A 17,679-nucleotide genomic window follows, 5' to 3' on the forward strand; every position below is an offset into this window, starting at 1 on the left:
TTATATTGGCGACGATCTTGATTTCCTCATCAATATTAAACCTCAAAACCTTATTATTTATTTTCGGCCATAGAGTTAGCGAGATAGATATCGGCAATATTTAGAATTTTAAATTACTTTTAATAGGAATCAAATCGAATATTAGATTTTTTTATATTTTATTATTGGTTTATTGAAGAAATCTCGAACAGTTTTATGTTTATTGTTAAAATATCACTAAAAAAACTTATATGATTTGGATATCATTAACATCCGAATGTATGAAACTAGACGTCTCCTTTAATTATAAAACCGATAAATAAGAACTAACTCCAACAAATTTTGATATATTTCAAGACTTTAGTGTTGTTTTTTTTGCCATCTCGAAAATCTGCTGGGAAAGGTAGACGTACTATATTTATTACATCTTAAATACTTTCATTTATGACTAGAATTATTGTTCCTATTCCTCTGGGTGCAAAACTAAAGGATTAAAACTAAAATAAAACAAGAAATAATATCTTATTTTACCAGGCGAAGATAGGACTAAAAGCCTTCTCTAAACGCTTAACCTGGGCACCAACGGCTTATAGGTGACATCTAAACCACCACAACGGCGAGGTAGGCGGGCTGATTGCAAGGACGGCATCGCTCAGTGACGTCATCCATCCAAGTGAATGTCACGCTCGACTCGGTATTTGACTCGGTAATCATAACCGACATACCCACTTCTTTGTTTGAAGATTATTTTTGACGATGGAAGGATTGTGAAGGAAACAGGATTTTCCGGACATTTGCCATCGTTCAGTGAAACAAGAAATCAGTAACACTACGTTTCGAGATCTGCAATCTGATCTCTTCTTCAGGTAAAGAACTAACCTAATACATAATTACAAACTAGGTTAAAATAAACAAATCTTACCAAAGCTTTGTAATTATGTATTAGGTTAGTTCTTTACCTGAAGAAGAGATGAGATTGCAGATCTCGAAACGTAGTGTTACTGATTTCTTGTTTCACTGAACGATGGAAAATGTCCGGAAAAAATCCTGTTTCATACCCACTTCACTGCGTCAGAACTTGTTTCTTACTTAGTGGTAAAACTAAAATTCGTTTCATTCCAGCCAGATGTAAGGGTGTCGCGGTCTGTTATCGGTTGGCGTAATAAAAAAAAGTTACTACCCTACCTGGGAGGGAAGAAGTTTGAAGCAAACTCTTGGAACATCTTTTAATTAGGCAAAAGGGATAGGGAAGGCCTGTTTCGCAGGCAGGTGTTCACTTCATCAACAGATTTCCCAATTTTATAAAAATTACCACATGCCCAAGGCCTCAAAAACTTGTTTTTAAAACGTTTTCTGGTGCCAAATGCATAACACAGGGTTGACGAGTTTCTGATGTTTAACTGTGAGACCGCCCAATTCAACGACTGACTCCAGCACTGGAAGTTGCAATTGGCTAAGGATAAATGAGATTTATATGAAAATGTATGGACAATGTGTTGTACGTTTTAGATGTGGTGTGAGCGTTTAAAATTTTAGAATCAATTATGACGTTGATTTTAGTATTACCACTATGCGTACTTTGACGAGTATTATTAACTGTTGTGCTGACATATAACCTTAATCCTGTAATAATAATACAGGGTTATAAAGTTATTTGTTATAGAAGGTGTGATAATGTAGAATGGTTGAGGTGTTTGTGCTCCGACAATCATCTCTGAGCGACGAGTGTCTGACAGGTCATTATGCGCAGTCAGCGTACTTGAAGAAATAATGCGCTAATGGGACTGACTGCGTCAATTACTTCACCTGGCAGTTCTACTAACTATACTAAAACTAAGCACATTAATTGCGAGACCAAACTTGTTCTAATGTGTTACTACAATGCTTATTAAAACAAATAGGCTACACTGAAAGACGTTCTTTTTCTTTATAGATTTATTAAATACTCTCGGTGTTCGTAAAACTAAACATCTACTTAGATAACTTTTATTTTGAAACCATAACGATCGTATTTAGAGGTCATAAATTACAGAGGCTGCCTCTGCATTCTTTAAACTTAGAAACAAGTTCCTAAAAGATTTTAAACATTCATTAAGGAAAAATTTAGTCATTTTCTGAACGAAAATGGACACAAATGAAGTACCATTAGAGTTTATAGCAAAAATTTGAAACTTATAATCGTGAATTTACTTATAGTACCACATATAAGGAGGTACCTTCTATTATTTCTATAACTATGTAACCTATACTATTTGTACTATTGTATTGTACTGGAAATATAAGTATATCTAACAAGAGCATGTGCATAGCTTATTTTCAAAAAGCATTGACAATGCTTACTAAACAATTTATACATTTTAAACCTACATTTTCTATGTAGGTAAAAATGTCTTCGGGCTCAGTCGGAATAAAGGGGTAGTTTTTGTGACAACTGAAATGTTCAATTTATTTCTTATGGGATTTACGAGTACACGATATCTTGAACAAAGTTCCTAATCTAACAATATTTTGTATTAAAAGAGGTTTAGGAATTATAACAAGAATTCCAATAACATGTTTGATTTTTATCTCCATGCCTGCAAATAACGAGCGGTAGTCTTTACTGTTTGAGTCATGTATCGACATGGTGTAAACCGGAGGACCTTGATATTAGTTATGACACCGTCTGAAAAGTCTAAAAACTAAGATTAAAAGTGTTTTTATTTGTAACATTGAGGGGTGGAGGCTGAAATGTCTCACACTAATTACTTTTGTATTGTTCTATACAATGACACTGAAATTTTCACTGCATGTTTCTAAAATTATACTCATAGTTCTGAACTCTCTTGAAACGTTGTTAAGGAAAGTAAATTTTGTATTAACATATATTTTTATATAAATATTTGTATTGAAACATTTGTATTAAAAATATATATTCCTACTTATAGCTCAATGGTTCCAGATGTATGAAACTGGGATTACTTCCTATTTCCCTGGGTAGAGTTTTAATTTCAGGGCTACAATAATTACGATTCTTTTAGAGAATATTATTAAAGTTGCATATTTTTAAACGTTTTATATTATATAGTATAATTTCTATTATAGTATATAACGTGTTATAGTATATAATGTGTTATATTATAACTACTATACATTGTATATAATATATATAATAATATCTGTACGTATAATTAAATTTGCTTCCGTTTCCAATGAGGAAATAAACTAATATATCAAAACCTTGCAAATTGCTATCAAATTAGTTTTAAGTGGTCCAAAAGTCTCTGACACACCTTTTACGATCTTCAACTATGGTTGAAGATGTTTTATAATATTTTGGTTTCATTCGATAAGTTTGTAGCATACATTTAACTTTCAATTTTTATAACTGGACTGATATGTTTCTCCCGCTCAATCTACCAACACAAAACGCAGCGAGGTATAATCTACTCTGCTTTTGTGTGCATGAGATATTGTAATCCACTCATAAAAACTAAGAAATACGTTATTCAACCTATAAGCAGAAATGATCTTTTAGAAGTTTAAGTAGCATGGACTCGCATAGACTATACGCTGTTTGTCTGCGCTAAAAGTTGGGAACTAATTAGAAACGAACTGTTATACAAAGAGTAATTGTAATTGAAGTAATTATGTAATTGAAATCCAAACGGACTATCTTATAAGCATAAACTAACTTTATGTAAAAGAATTTTAATTATTCCCTATTAGTCTACTATGCTCTTTTAAATGTTAGAATCCAATGGATCTTCAATTCTTCTTGTTCCTGGATATTAGCCAGTTTTGGATTCAATTTAATTCATAATTTTTTTATCTCGAGCGATTTGTTAAAGTATTATAGACTTTATAGTAATCGTAGAAAATGTATTCTAAAGATTGCTATAAAGTCAGCTCCCAGAAAATATCATGCAAATTATGCCTCATGATCTTTCAACTCAACTGGTTACCAGTATAATAATATGGTAAGTGGAGATTTAGTTACAATCTCTTTTGCCCTCACCACTAAAGCTTCCAGATCAGTACTGGTGAACATTTTTTATCTTAATGTTATGTTTCCTTGTCTAGAAACGAATTTAGGCTTGTTCTTGGGCAAAGAACTGCGGCACAGAATATCAACGCCAAATTTTGATGAGATCCTTCCAATATTAAGTCCATATCTGTCGCTTAATTCATTTTTTGATTTGCAGTCCTCAGTAATACTGGCTATATTTGATTGAATTCAGATTTTATATTACTAATCAACCCATAAAGCAGTAGGTAAATTTTGAAAATGATCTCTTTAGTAACAAATATTTGTCAGTGTTCTTCATGATTCTTCTCAACCTTGGACTCGGCCCTCTTGTTTCCAAATGTCTATGTAAAACAATGGTAGTTCCTGTAGTTTTCATAATATTGGTCTTAATCCATAAGTTTCTTACTTTCCGAATACATTAAATAAAACTATGGCTCTATGGTTTCTTTATTTAACCTAGAAAATATTTATCTAAAATATGCAATAACTTTATTTCCGATGATGATACGCAATTTATGGTGCATTAGACATACACTATTAAATAATCCCTTTAGTCAAAAATTACTTTAATAGCTTTGTGTTCCAGGATGGCTGCAAAGCTTCATATAACGTATGCCAACACAAACGTATTAATAATAACAACTTATCTGTATAAACCTCAAGTAACAAACTAAAAATATAAACGAGATAAAGCTAAACAGAGCATCTTTGTCGGTAGAAAATGTGTCCCTTAAGAGCCATTGTCCTTCTCCCTTTGTGAAGTCTTAGGATTTGACATAGGGGCTTTTCTTGATAAAAGCTTTTAATTCACTTAGCCTATAGTCCAAGCTTATTGTTTCTTTGATACTACTAACGGCTATATGAAGACATTAGAGATCAGTCGAAATTAAGCCGTTAAATGCAGTGAGATCATATAAGTCGAAGTATTGTTTAGAGAACGTTGTTTAATATAGTAAGTACGTGACCCACGTAAGTCCGGCGAGCATGAATAAGAAGATAATTCTTTTTTGTAAGTTGATAGCTTGTTTTTGACGATTGGAGGATTGTGAATTAAACAGGATTTTTCAGACATGTGCAATTTTAAGTTACATAATAAATGAAATGAAATGAAATGATAAATGTCTTTATTAGAGGCGAAGTTAAGACTATAAAGTCCTATCTACCACTTAACCTCATAAAAATTAAACTAACATATATATGTATACATTTATAACTAAAAATTTGTCTATTTATTTACATTACAATATTAAATGAATCTTAAAATAAAAACAATCATCAATAATTAATGTAACTTTATACAAATTTACAATAATATCGCAAGACAAACATTCGAATTTTCATTCAACTTGCATGCAATTGCCCTAAGTATCACACTCCAAAGCCGCCAACCGGTATATCCCCTGAGCCCCCAGCATCAAGGCCCTGACCTCCGCCCCAAAGCGAGCGCGCTTATCGATGGCTCTGATGTTTACAGGTAAGGCATTCCACAATCGACAGGCAGAAACTGTAAACGATTTGCTAAAGGTAGTTGTTCGATGAATTGGGATAGATAATAAGGATGTTGTTTGAAAGATAACTGGGACAACTTGTATTTAAAAGAGCATGCAACAGATTGAGTGAGTGATAGTCTTAAGGTATTGTAATTTTAAGATAGATAATTTTTTGAAGTGGAGCTTTACGTGATCATCACGTCTGAGATTGAAAATGAACCTAATGCAAAAGTTCTGAGCACGCTGGAGTCTATTTGAAAGCTCCAAAGTCATGTCATTAATGACTATGTCACAGTATTTGAAGTGAGGCAGTACAAGAGTCTGTCAGCATTATTTTAATTTGTTGTGGTAGATATGAAGCCAGCCGCTTGAGTCTGTGAACACCGGCAAAGACCCTATTACATATCAATGAAGCCTGTTCAGTCCATCTTAAGTGTTTGTCAATAATAAGTCCTAGATTTTTAACTTTCTCAGAGTATTCTACCTCTTGATCATTTAGTTTTAATTTAGGAGCCGTAGTAAAGTCAATTTCATTTGTTTTTGTCAAATCAGTAATGCTACTTAAAGAAATCTGGAATATGATCTCTAATCCATCTGAAGAGTTGGGTGAAGACCAATAATATAACAGTCAATCAAGCAACAGATCTGAACTATCCTGAAGAATACTGTTTCCTTAACTATGTAATACTTTCCGCAGTAAATGTTTCAATACCATAAAAAATCATTAGTTACGATTGGAAAATAAAAAAAGTAAACTTACACCGATTCTTGATTCATTTCTGATAGTTTATCAAATATGTATGCTGATGTATATTTAGATAATGTTTTATAATCTCATTATAGTAAATAGTTATTATTATTCTGATTGAAAATCTTGCCGACTGTAATGTACAAGATGTTTTTCATAAAAACAAAATAAATAATAATATTTCTTTAATTCGTAGCAGAGCTGTTTAAATATTGTTTCGTACTAAAAATAATTGCCTTCTTAGAAGCTGGTGTGAATATTCTAACATTAAGATCTATATAAATAATAGCAAATGTCATTATTTTAACTACGTAGCTTATTACATTCCTGTAACGTTTCAAGATATTCTGTTTTTATTCTTCGTATTACTATGCCAACAGTTAACGAGTTGTCATTTAATTATATTTGTTTAAGTTTTACTTCAAAACTATTAATGTCTCTTCTATTTGAAGTGTCATAGACATTTGCTCACCATTCGATCAGGAAGTAACGCATGGTTACCGTTTTTTCACCACTTCAGCCACTGTATACACTAGCTAATTCCACTCAGCTATTGTTTTTATATATATATATATATATATATATATATATATATATATATATATATATATATATATATATATATATATTTGATAACACGAACGTGTTATTTATATATATATATATATATATAAATAACACGTTCGTGTTATCAAATTTTTTACGTTCAGAACGTAACATAAAACGCAAAAATCACGTTAATGTTATGTTCGTGTTGTCAAATTGTACGTTCTCAACGTAACATGAACGTGAGTTTTGTGTTTTATGTTCTACTTAACGTAATTTTGCATGTCAATTCGGGTTCGGTACCTTGAACAAGATTTTCCATTGATTATCTGTCTGTCCTAAAAGTGCGCCAGGACCGCCACATTACTATCTACTTATATATAATTACGACTCAAGAAATATATATTTATTTAGGATATCTATTGTTTTACTATTTTGATATACTTAGAAGAACATGGAAGCATACCAGAAGAACATTATTCGTTAATTTAATTACAATAGATATGTTTCAATAGGCTAGAACTGTCTAGCTAAGCTGTAACTTTTAATAACAAATATACTTTGAGTAACCCTAAATGAAATATTTCTAATATTTATGTTTTTATTTTTGTCTTAGATGCCTAATTCAAACCTTGATGAAAAATGACGTTTTTTATACTTTTACATCAACAATTAATACTACAATAATGTTATTAAACAATATAACTTTGGGATTTTCCAAATATAGCAAACTTATACTATATGCGAAGAATTGGGCCATTTGGGATATTTATATTACTTATTACTGTATAGCGATTGTAAATGAACTAAAAATAGTTATTTTTAAATTTTAAGCCTTTCAGATTAAGCAGATACATTTCGTTTGATAAAATACTTTCTAAAAATTAAAAATGTTCTATACTCATACTAATTTTTATCGTTGGGCTCGTGTCATTGTATTTTACAAGTGCATTATAAAACATTCTTGGAAGTTTTGATATGAATAATAGTAAATATTATTGGCTTTAGTTTTTCATTTCTATGGTAACAAAAATTTCGATTAACATATTATTTTTACTGTTGTAAATCGTCAAATTTTGGAAAATGATTCAGTGTTAAGTCAATTAAATTCCATTAATGGTAATACGTATTATTTTATATGCTCGATTTATTATCTGACAATTACTTGTATTATGAACGCTTGTAAAGTTTCATACCAGAATAAAATTCCACCATGGACATAGAAACAGGTCTGCAGTGGCTGGACCGTATTACTACCTTATATACAGCAGCGAAGGCAAAGTCACGGCTCATATACTTTAACACCCTCCCTGACACCAGAGGTATGTAAAATTAGAGTCTATACCTCTATTGTTTTAGAATATACATATTCTATAAAATTCCGGCTATATATTATGACTTATAATAATACAAGAAAAATAAGTTAATTCGTATAAAACTATATAAACTAGTAACAAGTATAAGGACAGTGCATATAATGAACAATTTCCCACTTTCTTCATTAGTGCTATAATATTTTTACCTGGTCCATAGATAAGGACCAATAAAATAATAAATAAATAAAAACAATAAATAAACAAATAAATAAATTATAGTAAATTAAAATTACACTGAATAATAATGTTCAATAATGAATAGTGATTCGGCCTTTTTTATTTGTTATACAAGGATCAAGTGAATATTCATTTTTAATTAAGATTGCACCATTTTATGTGTTCAATCTAAAAAATGCATATAAGTTATATTTTATAGTTATGAGCCTAGTTTAACTCTCGAATACATATTCAAGTTTTAAAATTTTATGAAGTAATTTTTAGATAATTCACCCCTACATTTACATTGCCTTCATTGCATTTTAGCGTACCAAACAATTGGTATTTTTTTTGTTTCTACTAAAAGAATGAGAAGTTGTTTTAAAACTAACTGCAACATAATCTTTCATTGTCACTCTGTTTCCTTAAAATATCTGTTTAAAATTTATTATTTTAAATATTAAGAACAGTTTTGTTATTTGTTGTTCCTGATAGTTCATTGTTTAAGTTTTGTTGTTGCTGTCATTGTTTGTTAGTGCTTGTCAATGTTATAGTTTTATGTAGTTCGTACTGTTAGTCGTTACTTAATTGTAGAGCTAGTACTTACTAAGTTACATTTTTATTCGTACTTGTGTATTTTGAAATTTTCAGATAGTGTTATTGTTTACTATTGTATTGTACGCATTATATTTCTAGTCTTCACTTAAACAGCAGATAGTGAATGTGTTTAGATCACCTTTTAAAGTTAAGAATAATAAGTATAATTATTTATTCACATTTACCTGGATTTTATGCCAGCATTCATTTCATGTTCAAGAATCGTAATCAACTTCGAGGTTACCACTTAGCATGATCATCAGCATGTAATACATTAAACGTAAAGGGAAGTATTTTGTTTGGAAAATGTTATTCGATACTACGCGATTTTAAAAAGGAAGTTTTCAAGAGTTAGGTCTATGTTTTCTAAAGGCTATGTACTACATAAAGTCAGTTAGCAATATTCGTCCCTGACAAAATGTCAGTACCTAACAGAGTGATGTAATAAATTATTATTATCAGCTCTGAATGTATAGTTTTATTTATTTGTGTGTCTTTAATTTGGCATACAAATCTGTAAGTAGCGACATTACATCATTACAGCAAGCTCTGATCATTACAAGGCAGTGGAAAAGTTATTTGTCGGTGAATGGCTGACTGCGAAGAAACTTGTGAATAAAACATGCTCGAGCTACTTCACAGCCTTAGTAAACTTTTTTATTTCTTTTTAATAACTACATATTTCTTTTTACATAAAACATTTATATAGCACCTTTATATTTACGGAAACATCCACTGTAGTCCTTCCGGTATACTTATTGGAAACGTATTCTTAACCATTCACGCCCTGAACTGATACTCATTAGGGATTGATGACACTAAAAATGTTGTTATTATAATACCATAAATTTTTTATCAAATTCTATAAATGATTTTGAAGGGCTTTTAATTGAAATGTTACTACTGTTCATAAAAGGTTCCATAATCTAATTTCTTGGTTTTTAAATTTAATAGAGGGTATGGAACTATTTTGAAAAAGTTGTACGTTGACTAACTATGCTCCTAAAATATGGTCTACAGTGACCCAGACGAATATTTCGCCACAAAATGCAAATGTTGTAGACCACCCCTAAACTTATCTACAGTTTTTTGGGCAAATAAAGGTTAATTTCTGTTTAAAAAGCACCATCTATGTTGGCTAACATATAGAGTGCAGCCTAGTTCAATACGTCTGTAGTTCATAATACGATAGTGAAATTTAGTTACAGCAGAGTAATCGTTACCCGGAATCTGCCCTACTCTTGTAACAGTAGTATGTCAAAGTTATGAAAGTAACACTATAATATTTGGAGAAATATTTTGTGTATGTAAAACTATAACAACAGATCTGATTGACCATGTTATTTTTATTTTGTTTGTTAAGTGAGAATATAGTAAAGGTAACATGTGGATTTCATCTCTATATGACTCACATACAAAAGTTTATATAATTTGTTCAAATGTCAGTAAATATAACTGTTATATGGTTTACAATATGACATATTTATATAATACCCAATAAAACATTCACTTGACTTATTTTGACATGCATTCTAAACACTTTTGAAAAAGTAATATTTTACTGAAACTACAGTATATATGTTACAATGGTCTCCAAATGAAATAAAATTTTGACTATATGTTCAGGTTAAGCTAAAACGATCAATGGTTGGTAAGAAACTTTCTCATAGATGCGTTTTGGCGAGATTTTATATCAAACTGCCTATCACTATTGCCCTAATGACGTAATATCTGATAGTTATTCTTAATTTTTTAACTAGCTTAATCCTTGGAGAAAAACATATATAATCAAAAAATTTTTATACATTGATATTGATTGAAGACCAGTTCCAAAATTACACAAGCAGAAGATTAAATGCTTAAAGTTCACTATTAGGCTTGTCCTGAGAAAAACAACAATATTTAAACAAAGAAAGCTTTTGTATTGTCATACATGGTGATTGATCATCATTGTATTGAAATTAATGAGTTTGGAACACGTTTTTGTACAGTTAAGTTTGACATTGACAGTAATATTTACGGAAAAAAGAAGTTAGGAGTAATAAATTTCGAGAAACGTAATAGTATGGAGGTTATCTGACCTCCCCCCTTCCACCGATATTGAACTCTTTTGGTCTAGCCAACATCACATGTAGGATACATGGAGGGGATACCTTTTCCCGCACTGCTCCCGCAACACCAGTGGTCTTCAGAGGTAGTGATCATGAATCACCAAGTTCTGCAAATGTGTAACATTCATATAAGTTCGTACTTTTAAATTTATTTTAACAACAGTAAGGATTGTGAAGAAAAAACGTCTTTTCATAAATTCCCCGTAGTTCTGTAATACAGTAAATCAGTAACACTCTGTTTCGAGATCTACAATCTGATCTCTTCTGAATGTAGATAATTAAAATAACACTTAACCATAAGAATCAAAGAGCGTATGCGTTAGGATATTATTTTCAAGAGGAACTGGTCGTTTTGAAATTCTTTATGGCCTATGTTCCTATTCACTACTAACAAACTATGAATACTCTACTATTATTTGCATCTGCGGGATATAATCACAAGGATACTAAAACAGATTAGCACATGATAAGTGCTGAGACTTAAGTACAAAGGTTTAAATAAAAAAAAACTTTCTAATTTGTTTCATAGAATATCTAGAATGTTTAACAAATAAAATTTCATTAAAAAGAATATTTTAACTAATAGGATTCGGGCGTATTTCAGTGTTGATTTCAGTATTTTTTTCAATAACCTAAAGAGTATTATAGTTAATTAAAGATTTCGAATGGAAAAATATACTGCCTGTTGTGGACTAATTACCTATAAAGGAACGTATAGGAATACAAAAAAAAAAATTATAAGAAAGTGTTATATTTTTCTAAAGATGTACCTCGTATACAATGGGAGAGCAAAGCATAATTATAAAAATAGCTGAAAGTGTTTTATAGTGAAAAATCACATGCTGTTCCAGATATATTGTATGCGTATTAAAAACAAATTGTTATTAGTGTTCTTTCATGAAAAGAAGCGAAGTGCGTTTAACGAAAGTTAAAATGCAGTTGGTGTTAAGTGAGTTTTCGAATAGAATAAATGCTGAGACGGAAGCTGTAAGCGAGTCTCCGGAGATCGTTCTCTACCAAGTTTACCCTTATTATTCCGCCTGGCAGTTCGACAGTTAGTCTACCGCAAAGACATTTGAATGATTTCCTGAGGGGATAAACTACCTGAATTCGAATTGCCAATCTTTCGTCTTCTGTGTTCTACACATTCCTTTACATTGTCTGGAAATAACGTCTCAGCGATAAATTTATTTGAGTGTTTTACATTCACTTCAGTCTTATATATAACAAGGTTTTCTTATAAAACGGGGGGTATAAATATTACAAATGTGAATTGCTTATGACCATGAAACGGTCTTGTGTACAGGTTATCTTTAATTCTCTAACAAGGAAGCTGTTAAATGTAATAATCTGCTAAAAATGTAAGTAAGGTAAATGTATCTAATATTTTGAAACTTATTAAATATGCTATAATTGAAAGTGGGGAAAATACACTTGCGTAGGTCAACTTTCTAAAATTCATAAGTAGTAATTATCTTAGAAACAAAAATTAAAACAAGGGCTACATTCATACACGTTTTATTACTGGGTACTTTGTTATGTATATATAATACACGTGAGTTTTAAAGTTAGGTGAAATCATGACACCCGTATATTGGTAACGTCAGAGGCTCAGTGTCAGCCAATGATGGGCTGTGTTGGTAATTAGCGATACAGTTACAGCGAACAGCTGGACCACTCTCACTCTCGTCACCTCGTCTACTTTACTTATTTAGCGTTATTTTATCCATGTGCAGTATACAGGGTGTCTATAAAGTACTTTATCAATTTTTACAATATGATTTCCACCCGCGGCCTCGGACTTAATTTCGCAGGTTTCAATTTTATATCAGTCTTCAAATGTATAGTAAAGTTTAGATATTAACATTGTCCTTAAAATCTAATACTAAAAATTTGAGAACAGTACGGTTAAAAACTAGATTTTAAAAAAATGACACTATGCGTTTGTTTCTTTAGAAAATGCAAAATAAATTGTAATATTTTAGTACATTCAGAGCTGGAATTGGTCCATTAGCCCAAAAGCACAGTCCAGCGAACTTTCACCTCGCAAAGTTCTTGCCGACTGTTTTAAAGTCCGAGTTTTCGGAGTCGAATTAGAACTATTTTATGTTTCAGGACATTTTACAAGGTAGTAAATACTTACCTAATCGCTAATTCTAAAAAAAGCTTTAAAAATAATGGTTAATCCTACTATTATTAGAAATCAGTATTATTAGAATGTACTTAGTACATTAGACAAGCTCTTTTAATAAATATTTCACAACTTTATAGAGACAAATATGGGATTTTTCGCCACATTAAATACCAGTGGGGCGTAGTCCAGAAGGATTTAAGGGAGGTTTAGACGACATAAGAATATGCGTATATTGAACCCAGCACTGAAAGAAAGTCCATGTAGAATTTCTGTATAATTCATTGAATATTTTACGCGTGAAAGCAAAACAAACAATCAGACACTTTTGCAGTTATTATATCATTAGAATGTTAGAATGAATAGGTCATACAATGTTTAGATCTATCTAGGTTAATTTTGTCCGTTTGACATTAAAGAATATATATTTTTGAATTGAATAAAAGTTATATTAATAACTAATATTGAATAATTTATGCCTATTACTAACTTGTATTTTAAAAACAGTTTAAAAAAGGGTAATATAGGGTTACCTAATTTTTTGGAGTTGATAGAGATATTTCCGCCTATAAATAAAATGTTTGTTAGCCACGCTAGTTTGTAGGTATACATCTGAGAGTACCAAAATGGTTCAAATGAATTGAAATAATAGATTTTTCAGCAAATATTTTTACTTTTAGCTTATCACACTTAAAACCATCCTTCTGAAACTTAAACATGTGTTACTTTCAGCGTGTTTCAATCACGTAGCTCCTTAAATTGACATACGTCATTATTGTTATTTAGCTGTCTGACGACGGTATACTTATAATTTATTTGTCTTATCGTCGATTGAGAGTTTATTATCGAGCTTGGGAAAATAAGATATGAGCAAAATATCATATTTGAATGTTTTAAATCTTTTCAATACCCACCCATTTTGAAACCCACCAAAATTAGCACTGCTAATGTTTGATTTCACTCTTGGCAAAAATTCCTATGTCCATTTGAAGTAAAACTAGGTTGTGTGCTTATACAGTTTAAATTTGCTTTCAGATAAATAGTATAATATGTCCTTGTGTCATTTTGAACGTAAAAACAGTCTCTGTTTGTATTGACACTCTTCTACTAACCTTCTGGATTTCTGGTGGAAGGTGACAGGTGGAAGGTATTACGAAATTTTAATCCATCACGATGACCATGTCAAATTCATTGAAAAAAGAATAGATCATATAAGCACGTGAAATGTAACAAAATACATGAAAATATTTATCCCTGCTACTATCAAACATAATAAACAAAGATAATCTTAAAATATTACTAATCATCTTTACAAGTTTTTAAGCCTAAATGCATAAATTTGCAGCAATAATACCTGCAAAATTACCATAAGTATTAATTTCCCTTATCGTTCCGGCTTCGTAAAAATACACGAGTTTTAAAACTCTATCAGTATTTTTATATTATTACTAAATATACATTTAGGTTATGTTTCTAGAACAGTTCAACTTCCAAAGGTTATAAAAGAATATAAGGTAGGCTTCAGTGTTGCCAAAGCAAAGCAAACAAAGATATTTGCCTCTGGTGATCGCTCGTTACCCGGGAACCACTGAATAATACATGGCCGAAGTTGAAGGGGTTATAAACGGTTTACTTCTTTCGATTCTCAGGGAAAGTGCTATTTCATATTCTGAATTATTTCTCTTCTATACGTTATTTAACTTTCCTTTTCAAAACAAAGTTATAAAATCAGACTGGTAGACTATGTCATAGAATTGAAATGTATTTTACATATAGCAGTTTCTTAGTCTTCCTATGAAATATACTATCACTGCCTAAGTATTTCTTTGGAAGGAAATTATTTTGGAATTATTTGCACATTATTAATTCTAAGTAAATTTTCCTAAAATCTTGTGTTTTAATTTTTGTATCCAATACTATTAAAACTAAGGCATGGCAAATGTGAGCACTCGAACTGACATATCGGGAGGTAAAGGGCTAGTTAGTAAATATTTCAAAGATAAACCTCGAAATTAAGTGCCGCAGACCTAGGGTCAGACCTCAGAACTAACTGAAATAATCTCCCGGAAATCATTCAGGACACTTAAATAAATTACTTATCTCTCATGTAACTAAAAAATAAAAAACAGAAGTCCAAACTGATTAGTTTTTAAATAAATATAAAACCATTAAATTTTATTGCTAAATAATTTTGAGATTATTAGCTGACCGTCAGTAAACCACTATCACTACCACTATTAACTATCTGTACTATTTCTCCATAATTAACGAACCTCTTGGTATAAAATTTATAGGTATAAAATTTATACCTATTATGTATAAATTTTAAATTATATAATAACCAACATAGAGTTTGATGATTGTACGTGTTACAGCATGGAATTTGGTCGAACGTTAGCATAAACCTTGTTCTTATGGGTACTCATGATAATAACGAGAAAATCACAAATAAATATTTGTGAAACAGTGAAATAAATCATGTTTATGAATAAATTTGTAAACAGATTGAGGACACACATATAAGATTTTAACGTGTGACATCGTGTCACACGAATTATAACTCTACGCAAAGTATATTAAGACACAATTAATCTGTAAACTTTAAATTTTAATGTTACTTATATCTGAATAGATAATAAATAATTATATGATGGTACATGTTTATCCTTGGGATTTTGGCGAGTAGAAACCCATTACTCTGCAGGCTGGCACAGTTTATCTTTTGTTAAACCGGGGGCTGTAAACATTTCTGTTCTGTTCTATAGTCTGTCTGTCCACAGGACGATTCGAAAATGAAATGAGCTAAAGAGCTAAAATATCAAATGTGTTGCATGCTTCTTCAGCAAAGCATATTATGACGCATGTGATTTGGCATGATAATTTTTAACATTACACTGAACTGATAGTTTAAAGTACGATAATGTCCTCCAAATATAGTTATGAAAACTCCAAGCAATAGGTTCTGAATCTTAAAAAATTTCTACTCTAAAATATAAGACATTAACATGTTTATGGAACACTGATAAGAAGATGGAATCCAGAATGAATCATAGAGTGTTCTATGCGAGTTATTCCCTCCTCCATACAGCCAGATGATGAACGCCAACGATTTGCTCAGTCTGCTAAGAGATGTCCCTTAAGAGATAAAGTAAAGTATTGTATTCTTCAAGATATTACCCTCCTTATTCCATAAACGTTTCTTTAACTATAAATGATAAGGTTTAGGCAGGTTAATTGGAGGCTATGGCTCAGTCCACTGACCTACTACTATATTACTTTATTTCGATTGGATTCAGTATTAAGAATAATAAAGGTTAAAAGCTATTTTCTGTAAAGAATCATCTACTTTTGTGATGTGTCTGAAGAAGATATCTTTGATATCGAAAGGCCTCACAAAATAATAAAAGTGTTAAATATTGGTTTAATGTTTTAATGTAAGTAAGAATCATCTACTTGATGAGTCATAAATTCAATAATAAATAAAATTGCTATTAAAATTGAATAAACGTTTTAATTTTATTGACATTAATCAAACAAAATTAAAAATTAAAATAAACTGTAGAAACCTGTTTTTACTGCGATATTATATTTAAGTAGTTTTTAACAGGAAAATATTTATAGCAGTGTAAAATTCAAAGTGCGGAAGTAACAATGGCGACTGACCTCTGTTTTCAGATTTTCAGGAGCTTCGTTACTAATTATATAATAAGGGACACATCTATTAAACTTTATTTATTACTAAATATGACTTTACATATAGGCAACGTTAAGTTGTTTGAATACGATCTCTTCTACAAATACCCATTGCCTGTGTATTTTGTCATCTGTAAATCCCACCTAGGCACTCTTGGATTACTACTTCGAATGTAGGCTAAATTGGATTTCCCCGATAACTGGAGGAGGCTGCTGTCTAAAGAACTCACAATCTCATCAATCACTCGCTCATCGCTTGCAACGTCCAGTCAAAGGTATACCTCTAAAATCGTTGTGGCCAGGTTTACTGATTTATTTGTTCTATCTATTGGTTCAAGTCACATTTTTCAGTTTTATCAGTTAATTGTGGAAATAACTGTAATGCATTAAGGTCAACGCTACTGTCTTAGACGTTTGAAGTAATTGATTTATTTTTATTTATTAGTTGGCTGATAAAGTAGATTGCGGACGTCATCTTACTTAGAACTCTAAAAATTAACATTTTCAGGCTACATTATTAGTATACAAAATTTAATCACATGACGCATTAATTATGTAGAGGTTTGCACTCTCATTATTAAGAATAAGTATAATTCGCTCATTGAATTTGACATAAAGTGTTTGGAAATGAGTATTTAATATCAAAAGAATGCTTGAAATTTAATATTTAATCTGTAGAGTTTACAGCAGTTTCATGATACAATATGGTTAAATGAGAGTTTTGTTTTTAATCTTATAAATATAGAAGAATTATATCCTTAGAACTTGCAGAAGTGGGACACAATTGAGCGTTTTAAAGGTTGGAGGATCGTTTTGAACTCACGGTGAAGTTAAATATCCATG

Source organism: Homalodisca vitripennis, chromosome 5, assembly GCF_021130785.1.
Source record: "Homalodisca vitripennis isolate AUS2020 chromosome 5, UT_GWSS_2.1, whole genome shotgun sequence".
NCBI classification, from domain to species: Eukaryota; Metazoa; Arthropoda; class Insecta; order Hemiptera; family Cicadellidae; genus Homalodisca; species Homalodisca vitripennis.